The sequence below is a fragment of the Cygnus olor genome, chromosome 3, assembly GCF_009769625.2.
Source record: "Cygnus olor isolate bCygOlo1 chromosome 3, bCygOlo1.pri.v2, whole genome shotgun sequence".
Lineage (NCBI taxonomy): Eukaryota > Metazoa > Chordata > Aves > Anseriformes > Anatidae > Cygnus > Cygnus olor.
Genome location: NC_049171.1, coordinates 56,389,034 through 56,406,049, shown reverse-complemented (window position 1 = coordinate 56,406,049; position 17,016 = coordinate 56,389,034). Strand labels below are relative to the sequence as shown.

General features: G+C 43.7%; 1 long non-coding RNA gene across 1 annotated transcript; it reads left to right on the top strand.

Annotated features, from left to right (window-relative positions):
* Positions 1–8,631: 8,631 nt before the first annotated feature.
* On the top strand, positions 8,632–14,715 carry LOC121067730. The gene is made up of 3 exons (XR_005818420.1): positions 8,632–8,790; positions 11,057–11,126; positions 13,221–14,715. It is a non-coding gene; the product is annotated as an uncharacterized LOC121067730 (long non-coding RNA).
* Positions 14,716–17,016: the final 2,301 nt, after the last annotated feature.

Genomic DNA, 17,016 nt, shown 5'->3' with positions numbered 1-17,016 from the left:
AGTTCTGGCTTTGTGATCTTTGTGATCACTGTAACATTATGGCTCACAAAAAGTCAGGAATGAGAGTATTGCCACAGCGCACAGCATAAGATAACGATTACAGTTTTTACTGGGACTTCAGCCCTTTTCCTTAGATTACAGTGTTAGGGATTGCAGTAGTGTTCCTGTCAGTAATGTACCTGTCATGCTATGGCCAGAAGCTTTATCTATTGATAAAAGGTTAAAGTGCTATTGTGTAGAGCTTCATTTGCAAAAGTCATTTACCTGCAGTTACCCTGAAGAAATTCAGGATTTAGTTTGTCATAGTGGCACTTGCTCTTTGGGAGTTCAGTAGAAGAAGTGTTGTCTTGTAGCAAAAGTCTTTCCATGCGGTCAAGACTTTCTGCTCAAGGTAGCTGCGGAAGTCCCCATTTCTGGGGTTTCTGTTGCAAGGGACTGAATGCTGGTGTGGGTGATGGGAGAGTGGCCTTGCAGTGGGAGGTGGCACACAGGGCAGAAGCATCCCCCCCCCCCCCCCCAGAGGCTGGGACAATGATTAAGGGGGTGATGCTGCCATGGTAGGCTGAGCAAGAATGGGAAGGATATCAGTCTTGAACCTGTTCTGGTATTTATCATAAAAAACAAACCAACCAACCAACAACAAGAACAACAAAACACATAGATTCTAACTTCTAAAAGTGGAAAGGGACGCAGAGGATGGCCAGCCCCTGACTGGTGATAGGGCATTTTGGGGATGCTCAGGCAGCCCCTTCCCTTCACAGGCTGGTCACTGCAGTGCATTTCCAGGACAGCTTCCCAGAGCTTATCAGGCATTGGCAACACCAGCCTCAGGGCAGCCTTTTGTCCTTCTGAATCATTGTCTTCTGGAGGGGGAAAACTTCACAAATCATCTGAAGATCAGAAGTGGAAAGAGATGGCATTTTGGAAAAATACACAGATTCTGTTTTTTCCTCTCCCCGCTCATCTCAGAGGGGACCAGCTGACTGCTTTCTGGTGCCTGCATGGGATGAGAGTGCTTGCCACACCACAGTAAACTTTGTCTCTGCTAAATCAACCGTAGAGGCTTAAAATACACTTCTAAATACCCTTTTGTCTGACTGGTGCAATGTCGTGTATCCCTGATGCTGGTCACATTATTTCAGTTTTACTTGTCACTTTTCAGCTACCTTTACAGCATTGTCTTTCTGAAGGCTTCTGCCAATGAGCCAGTTGAGCTACTGCCTCTCTGTGAGGACTGAGCAACAGCTGGAAAAATACATTTAAAGACTTTTACTAATCTCTGTTTATACCCATGAGTTTCTGCAGTACTTGCAGGAATGGGTGATATCGGTGAACTCTGAAGACCTAATAATTTTAGAATTGCAGATTTCACCAGAGGTTTGGATGGACAGGAAACACAGTGAGCAAGATACAAATGTGCATCACCTATATAAGCACTGGATTTTTCTGTCAAAGCACAAGAGAGGATGTTGGGAGGGTTTGTCAGGAATGTAAAACTACACTGCTTCCCAATGATGGCAAGGTACAAAAGTATAGCTTCTCTTAAATTATGAATAAGGTATATATATAAAATTATACATACACACATCTATATTTGTTTTAGATTGTCCACATTCTGGGAAAGAAAAGAAAAGGAAAGCTTAGTTTCTGCTATGAAAAACCCACCGCTAATGGAAAAAATTATCCTTCCCATTCTTCTGTGTATAATGAGATGCAACTATGCTTCCCCACCACCTTTAAGTTCACAAAAACTTCTTTGTTTCTCTAATCACGTGGGAAAACTCTGCTGGCTGTGTACCTAACAACTGCAGAAGTTAGTGCTGTATTTCACTGCCCCCTCCCCTGTTCATTCTTGTATCCATTGCAATTATCTGTCCTTTGAAGTTCAATGTGTCACACATTTAAAATGAATGCTGGAGGTATAGCCATAGGTCGGCGTGTGCCGTTCATGGCTTTAATTGTAATCTATGCCCTGTTTTCTCCAGGGAATGTTTGACCTGACACTACACTGAATTTATGAGAGTGAAATCCCTTCACAAAGGCAAATGCTGAAAATTTATTACATCTGTTTCACCTTGTGGGAAAATTACTTGGTTTACAGAAAAACTAAAAAAACTAAAAACATGGAATGAAACCACACAGCATCCCAGAAGCAGGTCACTTCTGCTGTACTCAGAGTTTTCTTCTGGTACTTTGCAAACTGCAGAGCAGCATGAGTGGCCAAAGTATAACCCTATGACTGAAAATACAAGAAACTGGAAAGCAGATGCAAAACAAATGAAGAGATAGTTTAGGTCCAAACTTAGTGCTGGAAATAAGAACATCAAGCAAAGTCAGACATTGATTTAATCTATCAGTGTAATTTTAATATGGCCAGGACCTTGTAAGTTACCATTTTATTTACCTCCCCTGGGAAAGCACCAAGAATCTTATATAACACAGTACTTCAGCATATATTGTATTTAGATATCTCTGTAAAACTATTAATTTCTGTTTCCTCCTCACTATTATTTAGGCAAATGCTAACCTAAAGGTAGAGAGATGCTCTAGCTTTCTGCCCAATACGAGAGCTATAAAGAGAAGGAAAGCTTGTGTTCTCTGCAGACTGTGCACTATAAGCCCTGGTTTCCCGGTCTATCACACCTTGTCTGTGAGCAAGTCCTATGTCCAGCACAACACTCTTGAGATGCTGGTTAAAAACAAATTACAGTTCAATATTTTGTTGTCATTGCTGTTACTGATTTGGTTTTGCTTTCATGTTTGTTACTGAGAGAGCTGGAAGAGGACCATATGGGAGGGTGGAGCTAGAAACCCTTGCTTAACCTAAGAGCATCTGATCATCTGCATTTTGCCTTTCTGGAAGACAGGTAGAGTCAGTGAGGATGACAACATTTGCTTCAGTAAATGGCAGCATGGTCCCCCGTCCGAGATAACTGATCCAGTGTTCTCAATGTGCTTGTACGTCTAAGCCACATGTGGACCAGCATCCCATCACAAAACATGCTGCTTTCTCTCATAAGCTGAATTGTCTTCTGCTGCATATCAGCCACCTGACATGTCTAAGATGTCACCTTCTTTACCTGTTACTATTTGTGTTAATGCTGCATGTATGTTAGCCAGCATATTCTGCTCTCAATTCTTTACTCAACACCTCTTCTAAAGCCAGAGGCTAAAGGATCATCCACTTTGTGGGAATGGAAACACCCAGGCTGGGTCTGCAGAGCCAGTGCCAGGACTGAAACATCTTAGTTATAAAGACCCACAGCGCAGACCCGTGCCCATATGGTCATTCAGTACCCGTAAGACATATCTGAAAATAATTATTTTCACAATTCCAGTAACCATGTAATTATATAAATTACTGCTTCCAAACATATTCAGAGGAGACTGCATGGGACTGCCTTACTGTTTTGAGGGCACACCATGCTGGGTGGACTCTTGTGCTGGGTGTTGTGTGCTGTGCTCTGCTGCAGAACTGAGAAATGCCCCTCAGTCATCACAGTGAGGGTTGTGGCACAGGGACACAAAGGCACAGAAATCAAAGTCAGGCAGCCTGAGAAAATGTCAATTACAGTAATTGCACTGAAAATGCATCAGGGATCAGGCAACCAGCTGATCTCAAACAGGCGAGGATCTGACTCTAAATTTATTTCGGCAATACATTATGCTAAATGGGATGAGCAGCGGTGTGACAGTATGTTAAAACATAGGTATTTGTAGGTACATATTGTGTTTCAACCACATCTGCTTGTAGGTAATTTTATACTTGGCTTTGAAACACTCGTACTCTTACCCATTTTTATTGTGTGTGGTATACCTAAGTAAAGACATCTGCTTGCAACGTAGGTGCACAGGACTCCTATGCAGAGGCTGCTGAAGTCCAAAAAAAAAACCCTGCCTTCCCCAGGAATCTGCATTCCCACCAGCAGCATTCCCCGGATGCCTGCAGTTCTGCCCAGCCCCTGGGCACAGCCAGCTGTGCATGGCCCTGCTGGCCAGGACAGCCGCGGGCCGCCCCGGTGGTGCCTCCCCAGCAGATGTACCCAGTGGGCCGAACCTCACGCACCCAACCTGCTGGAAGACGTGGTGATGGGCCGGGCCCAAGGAACAGCTGCTCGAGAAGAGGTGGCTTTGATCGGTACCACATCAAAGCACTAAGAAAAAGAGAAAAATTACGGGCATTCCCTGAGAGCTCTTGCTCAGGGAAGGCCTGAACAACAGACAGTGTGCTTGCTGTATAAAATGTTTTCCATCTGACACTACTCTCATACCCTTCCCTGGCAGGAGCACCACTCTTTTCTCTCCCACTCTGATGCCTCCACCTCCCAACGCACTGCAGCCCTCAGTGGCCTTGCCCCATCCGCTGCAGTGCCAGAGCTGTTTCTCACAGCAGCTGAGCAGCGAGTTGTTTCTCTGACCACAGCCCATGACAGGAGTGAAGGAGAGCCGCCTGCTCTCCAGAAAAGATGCTTTGCAGCTGCAGTGGCAGGACAGGCACCATCCTGCCTCCAGCTGGTCGATGCTTTCACTGCCCCTCGCCTGTGGTGCGTGGCACTGCGGTGACAGGGCAGGCTGCACGGGCGGCCACCAGGCCCTGGGAGCCCCCCGGGTGCCAAAACAGTTCTGTGTGCACCCCACTGCCATTGCAATCATTCCACAAACTGCTCCCTGGCTACAGCGTGTGGGGAGAATAATTTTTAGCTTCTTACTTTATGCAGTATGAATGACTGTAATGTAATCATCAGTGATAGGACCTGCGGGAACGGTGTTAAACTGAGGCAGGGGAAGTTTAGCCTGGACATCAGGAAGAGGTTCTTCACCGAGAGGGTGGTCGCACACTGGAACAGGCTCCCCAGTGAAGTAGTCACTGCACCAAGCCTGTCTGAATTTAAGAAGCAATTGGACTGTGCACTTAGTCACATGGTCTAAACTTTTGGGTAGACCTGTGCGGTGCCAGGAGTTGGACTTGATGATCCTTATGGGTCCCTTCCAACTCGGGATATTCTACGATTCTATGGTTCTATGACCAGGATGGGCTGAGAAAACCCCCAACAGTCCATACCCAATAGCCACGGTGCTGTCCAGGAAGCCTGGAAATACAGAGACTTTGAGAAATCTGTGCTAACTGTATTCCTTTCCTTGCTATCTTGTTGCAGCTCATGAAGAGTTTATTAGATTCTTTGTTCTCCATCAAAGGTAATATGTCTGCCCTACAACTCCATAGCTTCTCTGTTTTCTGAAGATATGAGTGCTATTCAGGTTACATGACATGAGATGTGTGAACACTGGATGTCTAAATTGAGTTATCAAGGCTCCTTCTGTAATTATGAGAGAGAGATGGCACCTCAAGAGAGTCATTTTAGGAACCACCGTAGGATGAGAGAATTATCTGCTGGGGAAGATGCTTGTCTTCCTGCAATGATCGTGCAAGGTGGGTTATTAAACTAGCCTAGATGCCTGATGTTCTGGTGATCCACATTGGGTGGCATGACGTGTTTGCTTGTCTGAGTCCTGAAAACCTCTATGGGTTCAGCTGGGAGTCAGATGAAGTCAGGTAGTTCTCGAAACACTCCTGCCTCAATACAGGAAGCTGATTCAGAAGAAAATAAAACCCAGAAGCTAGCTTTTCTAAATGTTCTCTATTTCACTCTTAGCCTGAGAGCTGAGTTCCGAGGCAAGCTGTTCTTCTTGTCTCACTGCAGGTGACCTTTGTAGTGAAGGCAGATGCAAAGTTTTAATATTTGCCTTCCTCTGTGCGATCAAGTGGTGTCATTCCTCTTACATTACATGGTAGTCCAGCTCTTCTCTCGTCCTCCTCTTAGAATTAATGTAATCAGAGTATGCTTCTTTGTTATCCTTTAAGTCTATTGGTATGAATGTGTATATTGTAGAATTACAATTTCAGCCACACAGTAATCATTCAAAACAGAATTACAATTTCAGCCACACAGTAATCTACCTTGAATGATTACTGCATGGCTGCCTTTTAAATTCTGACATGCTGAATGTTTTAGGATTACAGACAGGGATTAATTCACATCATGGACTAATCTGTTGCAAATGTCCATTTAAAAAGTCTTTTTGCATCACTCCTCAAAGGGGGCATCAAGTATTAAGAGAAGAAAAACAGCAGCTGAGCAAAACTAAGAAATGAGATTCCACTTTAAATGGTGTTAACTGATATATATTTTTTTTTCATATTTCTAGATTGACACTGTTTGGAATATATATTCCAGAACAAATTTCTGCTGTAATCAGGCAAGCGGGTTGTTTTGAGCCAAAGATTTAAGACACATAATTTTTTTGACTGCAATATGGTGGTAGTTAACAAAGTGATTTTAAAGAAAGAGCATGAATGTCCTTGTACAGGATCTGCCATAAATACAGCTAAACTAACTATACAAAGGTGTCTGATGGTGTTATATCCTAGCCACGCAGGAGAAAGCAGTACTGCCAAAAATCTGTCTCTGGCTGCTGGAGCTATACCTGGGTGCTAGAGGTTTTAGTGTGCTGCAACAGCTGAAGCACTGCAGCTCCTGTGCGGGAAGGGCAGTGCGTGCTCCTGGCACTCTCCGTGCCCCTTGTGCTCCCGTGAACCTGTCGCTCTGCGCAGCTGCTGTGTGCTTGCTGAGAGAGGACAGATGTTATGTGTGAGGCAGAGCACGTAGCTGTGGAGCACATTGCCCTATCAATTTTTAAGTGCTGTTGAAGAAGTGACGGCACCGAGTGGTTTTCAGAAATAAATGCAAAGGATTAAATGTCCTACATGTAAGGCAACAATGGAAATGACAAAAAAACTGCGTGTGACATTTTCTAGACTGCTAGGCAGCCTTTTCCCAACAGTCATGACAACCAGCCCGTGACGCTTTTGCAAGCTAAGCGTGGTTTTGGGATGGGACACCTTGCAGGAAAGCTAAATGCTGTACAAGAAATAATGTTGTCCTGGAAGTTCATTAAGGACGCGGTCATTTTTCCCTGGGAGTAAGGAATGAATCAGTGTCCCGGCATGAAGTTAAGGGCTCCAGACCTCCGTGCTCATTGTTAAAGCTGAAATTGTAAGGCTCTTTGTAACAGTTAGCGTCTCCTCTAAATTTCAAGCTGAGAAATTATGTTCTGGTTGTCTGTTTTCCTACAGTGGTTTTAGTTGGGCATGATATACTCATTGTCTGTAACTGTTGCAGTGTCGCTGTTTGTTCTCATAACACACAAAATGTTCCACCTTAGAAGCAACCGCTTTTAAGGGATAAATAATGGCAGCATATGCAGCACATAAAGTACTTTAAGATTCCACACAATGAAACATCCTATATTTTGAAGGATTATGTTCTTGTTCTTTTAGGCCTCAAACAGGAAATATTTAAGCACATTTTCAATTAAGTTGCATTGAAGTTAGTGTAATTGAAGTCCATATTTTTAGCATGTGCTTCTAATTAAACACATCCATAAATGCTTTCCTGATCAGAGGTCTTAAAGCCTGCGAAAGCACAGAAACTGAAGCATTCTTTTTCGGCTACTCTGGGTGCTTCTTTCAGTACATACGTTTGAAAGCAATCATCACATTTCCTCCCTCCTCAGTGCTGTTCCCAGCCTCAGCTGGGAACTGCAGTCGTACCTATAGGATCCCAACCTCAAGGCTACAGGTCACTTAAAGCAGTGCTGGAAGGCATGGTGCCTAAGTCTATATGTTGCACAGAAAATGGTCAAACACACACATGACCAACTTAAAGAAGCACTAAAGGTGAAGGTGGCCCACAGCTCCAGTCACACAAATGAATTTAATCTTCCTTGCAGGCTGATTTGGAAGGATACACCAGGCTCTGGTCCTCTTCAGAATGAAGATAGAGAGCCTGATTTAAGCCATTACTAGTTTGCTCTGGCTGGAAAAAGAGAAAAAATTGTACAAGAAAGGGTTGATATGAGTAGAGCAATGGTAATCAAGGTTTTGCAGCATGTAAAACATGGGTGCTTTGGGCTAACCCATCCCACTCAGCACTAGAAACGATCAGAGCAGTGTGTTCACATGTCAGGCACTGCTTTTGGCTGTCTGTTCCCTGGGTTATAGTCCTGGTCCATGGAGGAAGTGTTTGGGTTTTTATAGCTTGAAATCACTGAAAGAAAAAATGAATGAAAGACTAGATCCATCAGGCCTTATACTGCAAAGTGTCTGGTTACATACAGATGTTTGTAAGTGCAAGCTGCATGCCTGCTTCCTTTATAATAAAAATTAATAAATTTTTATTATTTTCTGCATTATGTCAGGTAAGTAAAAAGCAACTTGCTTTTATCTTTCTTCCTAGGTTTGCAGTTAAATGAACAGATATACTTCAGCATCTATTGGTAATGAGAGCAACAATTCTTTTTCAAAAAATAAAGCAGTATCTGGCTGTGATTTTATGAAAATAATCTGACAGTTATTTGCTGTCTTCTTTTACTGTGCTCATCATGTCATTTTTTGAATAAACAACTTCTGAAAAAAAAAATCAAAAAAGCAAAGAAAATTTCTGCATCTTACTTCATCGTTTTATTTTGAGGGAAATTTTCCTGTGTGTTTTTAATTCTGATCTCTAAGAGAATGGAGGACTAATGATACGCTGTGTTTCCACATTTTCTTTTCAAAGGCCTTGGGTCCGAGTCCTCCCGTTGCCTTTGAGGAGCGTGTGCTGCAGCAGAAGGCATGTGGAGCCCCTGCCAGCCAGGCGCTAGGGTTGGGCTTGCAGATCTCGACAGCTCCATTGCCGTGAGGAATGAAGCTGTCAGGGGAAGACATGATTCTCTGGGCTTGGCCCACAGGTAACTTTGATAGGTCTTATGCAGGATTTGGACACAGAGGACAAAAACTAGGGTCTGTTGAAGGATCTGCTTATAAAGCATCCAAGAATGCTACAAAGTACGTTAAGCCAAATGTTTGTACAGTGATTGAGAAAATCCAGCACTAACTCTTCACTTTCAGTGCTGCAGTATGAGTGCACTGCAGGATCCCAATGCATTTTGGCTTCTGGTTATCCAAAGAGTACTGCATTATCCTCGTGAAGGCCCTCGTGCTAGTTTCTCAGGGTGGTAACAGCCTCAGTTTAAGTATCTACTTCAGTTCCAGGCACATCCCTGCCAGAGCTCCCTTTGCGAGTTCTCCCATAGCAGGGCTCAGATAACAAACAGCCCTCCACTGGCACTTGACGCTTCCTTGTGCTACCCTTGAGCACATTTTGCCTCCCATTCTCAGCTCCCTGGAGCCTGGTTCTGTGATTTTAACTTCTAGTTTTCTTTGCTCCTAGATGTAGACCTCATCTCTTCTTCCACTTCTCCATGGCTCTGGATAGCTGAGCTAAAGCAACATGTAGATAGCTAACCATAAACAAGCTCCTGGGAATACTCCAGTATTTGTGATCTTGTTTGTAGCAGGAGGAACATATTTGTTATGCCTCCATTTCAGAGAAGCTTATTCAGCTTCCAGTGATTATTACATGGCCTTAAGCCTTGTAGGGGTTATTTAATATTATATTTTCCTTGCTAACACATGCTACAATGCTCTACTTATTATTTAAAGCTTTTCTGCTAAAAAGCCATTGTTCATGAATTAGTTTGATAAGACTTGTATAAATACAGAGTTGTGACTTTGCATGTGAACCATTTAGCCTTTTTCATAAGAAATAATTCCTAGTGTTAAAGGCTCCTCCCTGCCCCACAAATCATTTTTTTTTCTAGTAATTCCTTCTCAAGGAAGATGCCCCAGGAAAATCTGCTTGCTGTCTAAGGTCATCTCAAGTATTTGTATTTTTTGTACACATGAAAGGAAAAATCCTTAACCAGCAGAGATACCATTGCTCATTTTTGCCCTCTTCCTCCTCCCCCAAATGCTTGCTACATTAGTCCCCATCTGCAAGCCCTGGATTATCTACTAAGAGGTTGTATAAATGTGCTTCATGTGGTTTTACACCTCTAGGAGGTGGTATGTACTGAGCTAGCTCCCGGGCCATGCTAGGCCCTGGTGGAGGCTGGTTGGGGACAGTAAGGCCTGTGAGTGCCCTTAGGACCATGACAGGTAAGGGCACTGCTGACACTTCCACCAATGGCATTAATTGTGGTTTTCTTTTATTTGGTAGCTAGGCTTACTTGAAAAAATGGCACCCACATGCCACCCAGTGTGGTAGCCGTGAGTGTGCTCATATTCACATCTCTCAGTATCTTTTGAACGGCCTGGCCAATTTCAGCTATAGTTGGTAGGGGTCACCGAGGTATTAATGATATTCCCACAAGGTTCGTGAAATCACACAGGCCTATTGTATCACCCCAGCTGAGAGAAACACTATGGAGGGAGCGCAACCCTAGTAGACACCTGAGAATCCACTGGAGACAGAGCTCTCCAAAGGAGAAACTTTATTCCCCTCTGGACACCAGCTTTGAAACACGAGTCTGTGGGAAACCACGTGCCCTGCGAGCTGGCGCTCAGAGTGACGCACTTGGCGGACACTTCAGTTTTCCCTCCTTGCACCTCGTTTGGCAGCAGCTTGCAGTGAGCCGCCGGCTGGTCTGGTCAGCCCGCATTGTTCTTGCTTTTCCCTCGAACATAGAGGTACATTCATTAAAGCTCTGCATTTGCAGTTAGTGCTTTTTGCACATTTACTTGTAAGGAAAGGAATAGTGGCAGCAATAGCAGGTTTTACAGAAGTATCTGGAATGGAAAGCCATCTACACAAGCAATGCAGGACCCCAAAGGAGCAGCTAAAGAGCTTCATGCTTTGACTGATCTTTAGGAAGGAAAGCAGCCCTTACCCAGTGCAGTTCCCCTCCTGAACTTGGCACAAAATACTCCATCCCCCCACCACAGGAGCTTAAGCAGCAGTAATGACAGTTTTTAAAAAATCCATGAGGGATCAGCATTGTATGTGCAGAAAGACAGGCAAGCAGCAGCAATAACCCTGTGTGTAGCAGGAGTGAAAAAGCAATGCTGACCTCTTTTCTGTGGGCCCCCACGAGGGTGGGTTTGTGTCACAGAGAAGAACAACCCTTTTGGTGTCCAGCTGGGATCTGAAACAACCATCCTGTTTTTCCTTTCCAGAACTGAGGACAGCCTTCTGCAAAGAAGTAGACGTGGCAGTCCAGAGACTGCAGAACTGTTAAACCCATGTGTAAGTGCAGTTGTAGTTGGCAAAACTCAGAATGAGGCTTCTGGAAGTAGGACAATACTTGGGCACAGAAGTCGTAGCCTGAAGGTGTTTCAGCAGGCACCTCTGTACCTCCTTCCTACTGGTATCATTATCATAGAATCATTGCTGTCTCACAGCAGGCAAATATGAGGTTTGAAGAGTGCAGGAAAATATTTTGCAAAAGTCCCCAAAAAGCCAATGATTGATGTGGTACAGTTTGGCCTACCCTCAAAATGAGTTTTTATGCACTATACCGTCAGCTGACAACGGAGATGATTTGTGCCTGTGAGGACATCTTCCCTATAGTTTTAATACCTAATAATGGGCTAAAAATCATTGCTAGCACTGGTATAGTGCCCTTCCCTACTCCTTGTCACTCAGCCACCGAGCTTTGGGAAGCCTGCCAAGTCCCTGACAGCAGCTTCTTCTCATGGGAGCAGAGCTGCACAGCACAATTTGATCCAGGAGAAGAGGCAGGGTTTTCAGATTTTATTCTGGTGTCAGCAGCAGAAACCTTCAAAGCCAGGGAATAGTCCCCAGCTGCGAACTGGGTTGCTCAGGAGGTACCACTCTTGTCATTTCGTCAAGCTGATCAGGGTAGGGAAGAGCTCTTTCTCTAGGCTGGGTGCACTGAAGAGGCGCCAAGGCCTCCCACCCACAGTCCTCATTAAAGAAAAATAGCAACAGCACAAAGCCCAAGGATTGTTTACTTATTTGTAGTATCTCAGCAACGGCTACTCTCTATCATCTGGTTCTGCTTTGGTGATTTCTTTTTTTATTAAGAAGAAACGCCACATGCTGCCACACAAGTAGCTAACCTCCTGCTGTCGGTCAGAGGCTGCCCCTTATGCCAGGCAGGACAGAGGAAGGGCTCTGCTCCCCAGCTGTGGGACCTGCCTTACAAGAACAGGGCACAGACCAGGACTTCACCATTGTTCTCTCTCTCTCTTTTCCCCCAGTAAATCCAGTAATCACCCAAATAAAGCTCAGGTTTGTGAGCGACGCTAGGTCATGCAGGACAACTAATTTTGGTTGATGCATAAGCTAACAAATAAATAAAGTTCTGGACATGCCCAACCGGTTCATTTCAACATTTTCAGAAGGAAACATCAAATTTTGGAAGGTTTGATTCATGAGGCGACTCTGTGGCTTTCACAATGCAGAGAAGAAAGAGATGGCTGTATGTCCCTTCCCTGCATCCCATTCTTATATTTTAGCGGCTACAGCACTTGTCTGAGTGGGTAATTAATTACTTTAATTACTTTCTATAAATTAGGTTGGAAGTTCAGTTTGACATACTGGGAGATCTCCACTTCAGGGCAATTTTTCTGAGTGTTGAGACAATCTCCTGCGAAGGAAAGGGCCCAAGCTCAAGTATGTTCTCTGCAGAAGAGAGCATGGAAAGAAGTTCGAATTATGCCTTCTGGGTAAACGCTGCAACAAATGAACTTTCCTGGCTAAGGATGTAGAATCAGGGTACACTACCTTCTCAAGGTTTTTAAAGGCACCTGGTAATTTTAGCCTTTATTTTTGATTTTTCTTTTTGTTAAAGATCTTCATAGTTAAATTGCTGTTCAGAAAAAAAAATCAGTAAAAATAATTCTGAGTAAAACATTGAATTTATTTATTTATTTATTTATTTATTGGAAGCTGCACTGCTAATTAGCATAGGTCAGGACTAGTACTGTTGGAAGAATTATCTGTTTAGATAGCAGGTTCTTTATTGCATTTCTGTCTGGGACAGATGACACCTCACTTATCCACAGCTGTACGGGGATATTAGACAACTCCTTTGCAGTCACACAGTTGTAAAATCTTACTCTTAATTTGTTATAAAAGAGTTTTCTGGCCTATGGGCCAATCAGTGCTTCTGCCTGTAAAGGAGAGTCTGCCAAAACCTGGGGGAGGAAACTGAAGGCCTGAAAAAGAGACAGGAGACCTCTATCTTAGACTAAGCAAAGTTATCTGGAGAGGGTGGTGGTGTAGAGTGATAAAGCTGAGCTCGGTAGCAGCTGTTGTTACAAGATAAAAAGTGGAACTTGTATGTGGACATCCATCTATCTGCTTATCTTTCAGGGCTGCCACACAGGATCTCAGTGGTGCTGGTGCCCAGGTGTGGCAGGCACTGCATAAACACGGGGGGAGAGCCAGTCCCGGCCTGAGGCCTCACAGCCAAGGCAGATACTGGCTCAGAGGACAGAAGATCTGCCACCTCCTTCACGTTAAGACTTCTTGGCTCATCTGATGCTGCAGTAAGTGTCTAGCCAAGGCAGTGACTGAGCCTAAAACTCTTGGACATCATGCACCATGCGGCCATGTGTCCGAAGAGCCAGATCCCAATCACTCCACGGGCAACCTCTGTCCCAGCCCAGTGGGCAGAGAGGATTGCTCCTTTCCCTCCCACACCCTGCCACACAGCTTGCTTACTGGCCCCTTTGTACTTGCTCCCCTTGGTTAGGGGACTGCCCTGATCCAGCCAGCGGGACAAGCTCTGCATGTACTGCTTTAATTGGAGATGGTGAGGAGCACAGCGGGAATTGTTCCTGAGTACTGGAAACAATACTTATAAAATCACTTCACAGCAGCCAGTAACGCTACTGGCTGGAATACAAACAGCTTTGGAGACCAGTGGCTAGTCAAGAAACACTCTGAAAAGAAGTGCTTATGCTTCTTCGTTTCCCCATCCACCTGTACTTCTGATCCTGCAGAAGGAAATCTTTGGGGTAGGAAATAAGCAAGGGGAGCATTTAAGAGAAAAGGAAGATATCAGTGCTCTCCACATGGAAATATGTGAGAGCCTTCCGCACCCAAAGCAGAGCATATGAATTTACATGACAACGTTGCAGTGGCTGAGATCTCTGGGGGCTCAATTTTCCATAATCAGATCTAAAGACCTCTGCCTACTTTAAGTAGCATCATGGATGAAGGTGATTTAGCACCGCATATAACCACTTGGTTTCTGGTTTGCACGTGCAATATAAATATGCAAGCTAAGTACACAAACTCAGGTGGCCTCCAGGGCTGAAAATTCTCAGGCTATCCATGCCCTCTCTTACATTAGCAGCCTGGAAATGATGCTGCATGTTCCCTGCTTTTCTGCATTTTCCAGGCAAACTTGGACAAAAACAAAACAAAACAAAACAAAAACGTTTGGTGCCCTTGCAGCCCCAAGTGCTGAACTTGTCTTTTTGAAATGCTATGTCAACAGCTCTTCACTAGCAGGCCCATTATTTTTATTGGCTTCAGCTCTCTGGCTAGTGTTGACAGGTTAATTTACAGTAACAGTGAGAGTCACCTTTACTCACTATACCAGAAAGCGCAGCCCGCTCTGCACTTGAATGCCACGCTCTCAGGAGCAGGAATGTGGAGAACGAGTAAGTGCTGCCTCACAGCCTCACTCAGGCACTCGGGGACTTGTACAAAAGAATGCTCTTTTGGTGAAATAATTTTTGCCAGCATATACAACTGGAGCAGGAATGGTTGCAATTATTTCTTACCGTGCTTGTTAGGGAGGACACATGGGAAGATTAGCCTCAAGAATGTCACTCTTGGACATGGTCTTCCCATTGGGATTATGCCACATTTTTTTTTTTAATTGTATTTTTTTTCTCTTTTTAGTACATCAAAGTTAATTGTGAGAAATTCCCTTTGATAACATGTATACAGATAGTGTTAAGCACATCCCAGAAAATGTTTGCTGGGGTGTACCTAAAGGACTGTCTCCCTTTTTGCTCTTGCCTTGCCTTGCCTTGCCTTGCCTTCCCTTCCCTTCCCTTCCCTTCCCTTCCCTTCCCTTCCCTTCCCTTCCCTTCCCTTCCCTTCCCTTCCCTTCCCATTCCTAAGAGAGTAATGGTAGAAGTCAACATGGAGAGGGAAGTTTTAAACTAACAGATTTATTTTTCCCATGGTTTGTACGGCCATAGTTCTGCAGTTGAAGATCTCAGACTAGGTCTCAGACATGGTATGGATGGTGAAGAAACCACGAGGAAGATGATGCAGAGTGCATTGGAGAATTAAGAGGTATTTGGTGCACTTAAGGTAGGTTGAAAAGTGCTGCAAAGAAGCAAATTATGACAGTCATTGTGCAGATCAACAGACATTACATCACAGGGAAACTAATAAAATCACAGTGTTTCTGAGATCTGTTTGTTTCTGTTATACTGGCATTTTTCTTCAATAATTTTTTTTATAAAACAAGTGAATGAATGGTATTTTAGACCTAGAAATTTCAGATATAAAGTCTTTTGGATTCTTGCAGCTGTCTCGCTGTATAAATTGACAACACTCTAGCACTGTTTACCAAGCAGGAGGAAGCACCAAGGTTGGGTCAGATATAAGGATTTCCATTTCTTTCAGCATTGGTGGACATTGTGCCACCCCTTGCTCTCAGAAATTCTATTTTGGCTGCCTGCCCATTGCAGATCCAGAAGATGCGCATCTGGTGTTGTGACCATATTGGAGATCTGGTTGGTTACACTCTGCTGAAATGCTCCTAGATGTTTACACTACATTCTTTTTCCAGGCTAACATTCGCTCTTTATTTTACTCACTCTTGACATAGCGACTGAAACTAGAAGAGCAATCCCTGTATTTAGTCTGCAGATCCCTTAGTAAAAGCTCTTTGAAAAACTTTGGGATCTTTCCGCTGCACAAATTTCATGTCTTTGTCTGTCACCAATCTGTTCTCATCAGCCAGCCCTTTGAAAGTCTTTATGGCACCTCTCCATCCTGCTGGCTCAGCTGTGGATCAAGATCGCAGAAACTGTCAGAAGTTCCCACCAGCTTGAAGAGCCACAGCAAATCAGAAAGAAAGCAGATGGGAGGAAGGAGTGTAAAATCATTTGGAGATAGATTAGAAAAAGTGTATCTGAGTTTTCTGTTTTCGCAGATTTCTATGCACGCACATATGTATGTATGCAGAGTCACAAAGGCGTGCCGCTTTTTCGTCGCTGAAACATACTGTGTCTCAGACATTGAAATAATCATCCCTACAGCACACTTGTTCAGAATATGTGTGTGTAGTTTACAGAAAAAAAATCATTTTGGTTATTAGGATGCCAAGCAAGGCTTGAGGGAGCTACATTCAACTAACATGATAGAACACCTATTTCTTCTTTTAGTTGTGACGATACATTTATTGAGGCACTGAGGTATTCAAATATTGCAGCAATGTTGACCAGGGAAAAGCTATATGAAGCCAACTTCCTTTTCTTATTATATGACACGTATACAGCTGTTTTCAAAATATTAATTGAAAATCATGACTTTATGTTGGTTAGTGGTGAAAGTCAACACAGCAAAACAAGGCTTACTGAAATAAGTATTATAGAACTCGGCTACTTCTTTCTGTTGTGTCTGAACCATAGGTAATGAGATTTTCTCCAGTTAATTACCCCAGTATTAGGAAGCTCTTTATGAATCATGTGGTAGCCCCTACCTGCACTAGCTTGTAGCATCAAAGTCACACTAGGTAGCTTGCCAGTTACACCTGAAAAATTAAAGAACGGTTCACAAGAATTGCTTTTCTTTCTTCATTGAAGACTGCACATGCTTTTGAACTTCAAAATATCACTGGCTTTTGCACAGTATCTATAAGCTTTGTAGAAGGACTGTGGGAACACCTGGCTGTCTCTGAGGAAGATCCGTGTATTGGCTAAGGACTTTTAGTTTCTGTTGTATGAGGATGAAAGGATGAATGAAAAAGCTGATTTAAAGAGAGTTTCAAGCACCTTCTCCTTGAAAATCAGGCTGCTTTAGTATGTTTTAACACAGACGCTGGCAAACTGAGGGACACTTTAAGCCATGCCACCTATGGAATAAATATTCAGGAAGACAGATTTTGGAGGAAAAGGTGAAACTTTGATGTGTGCAG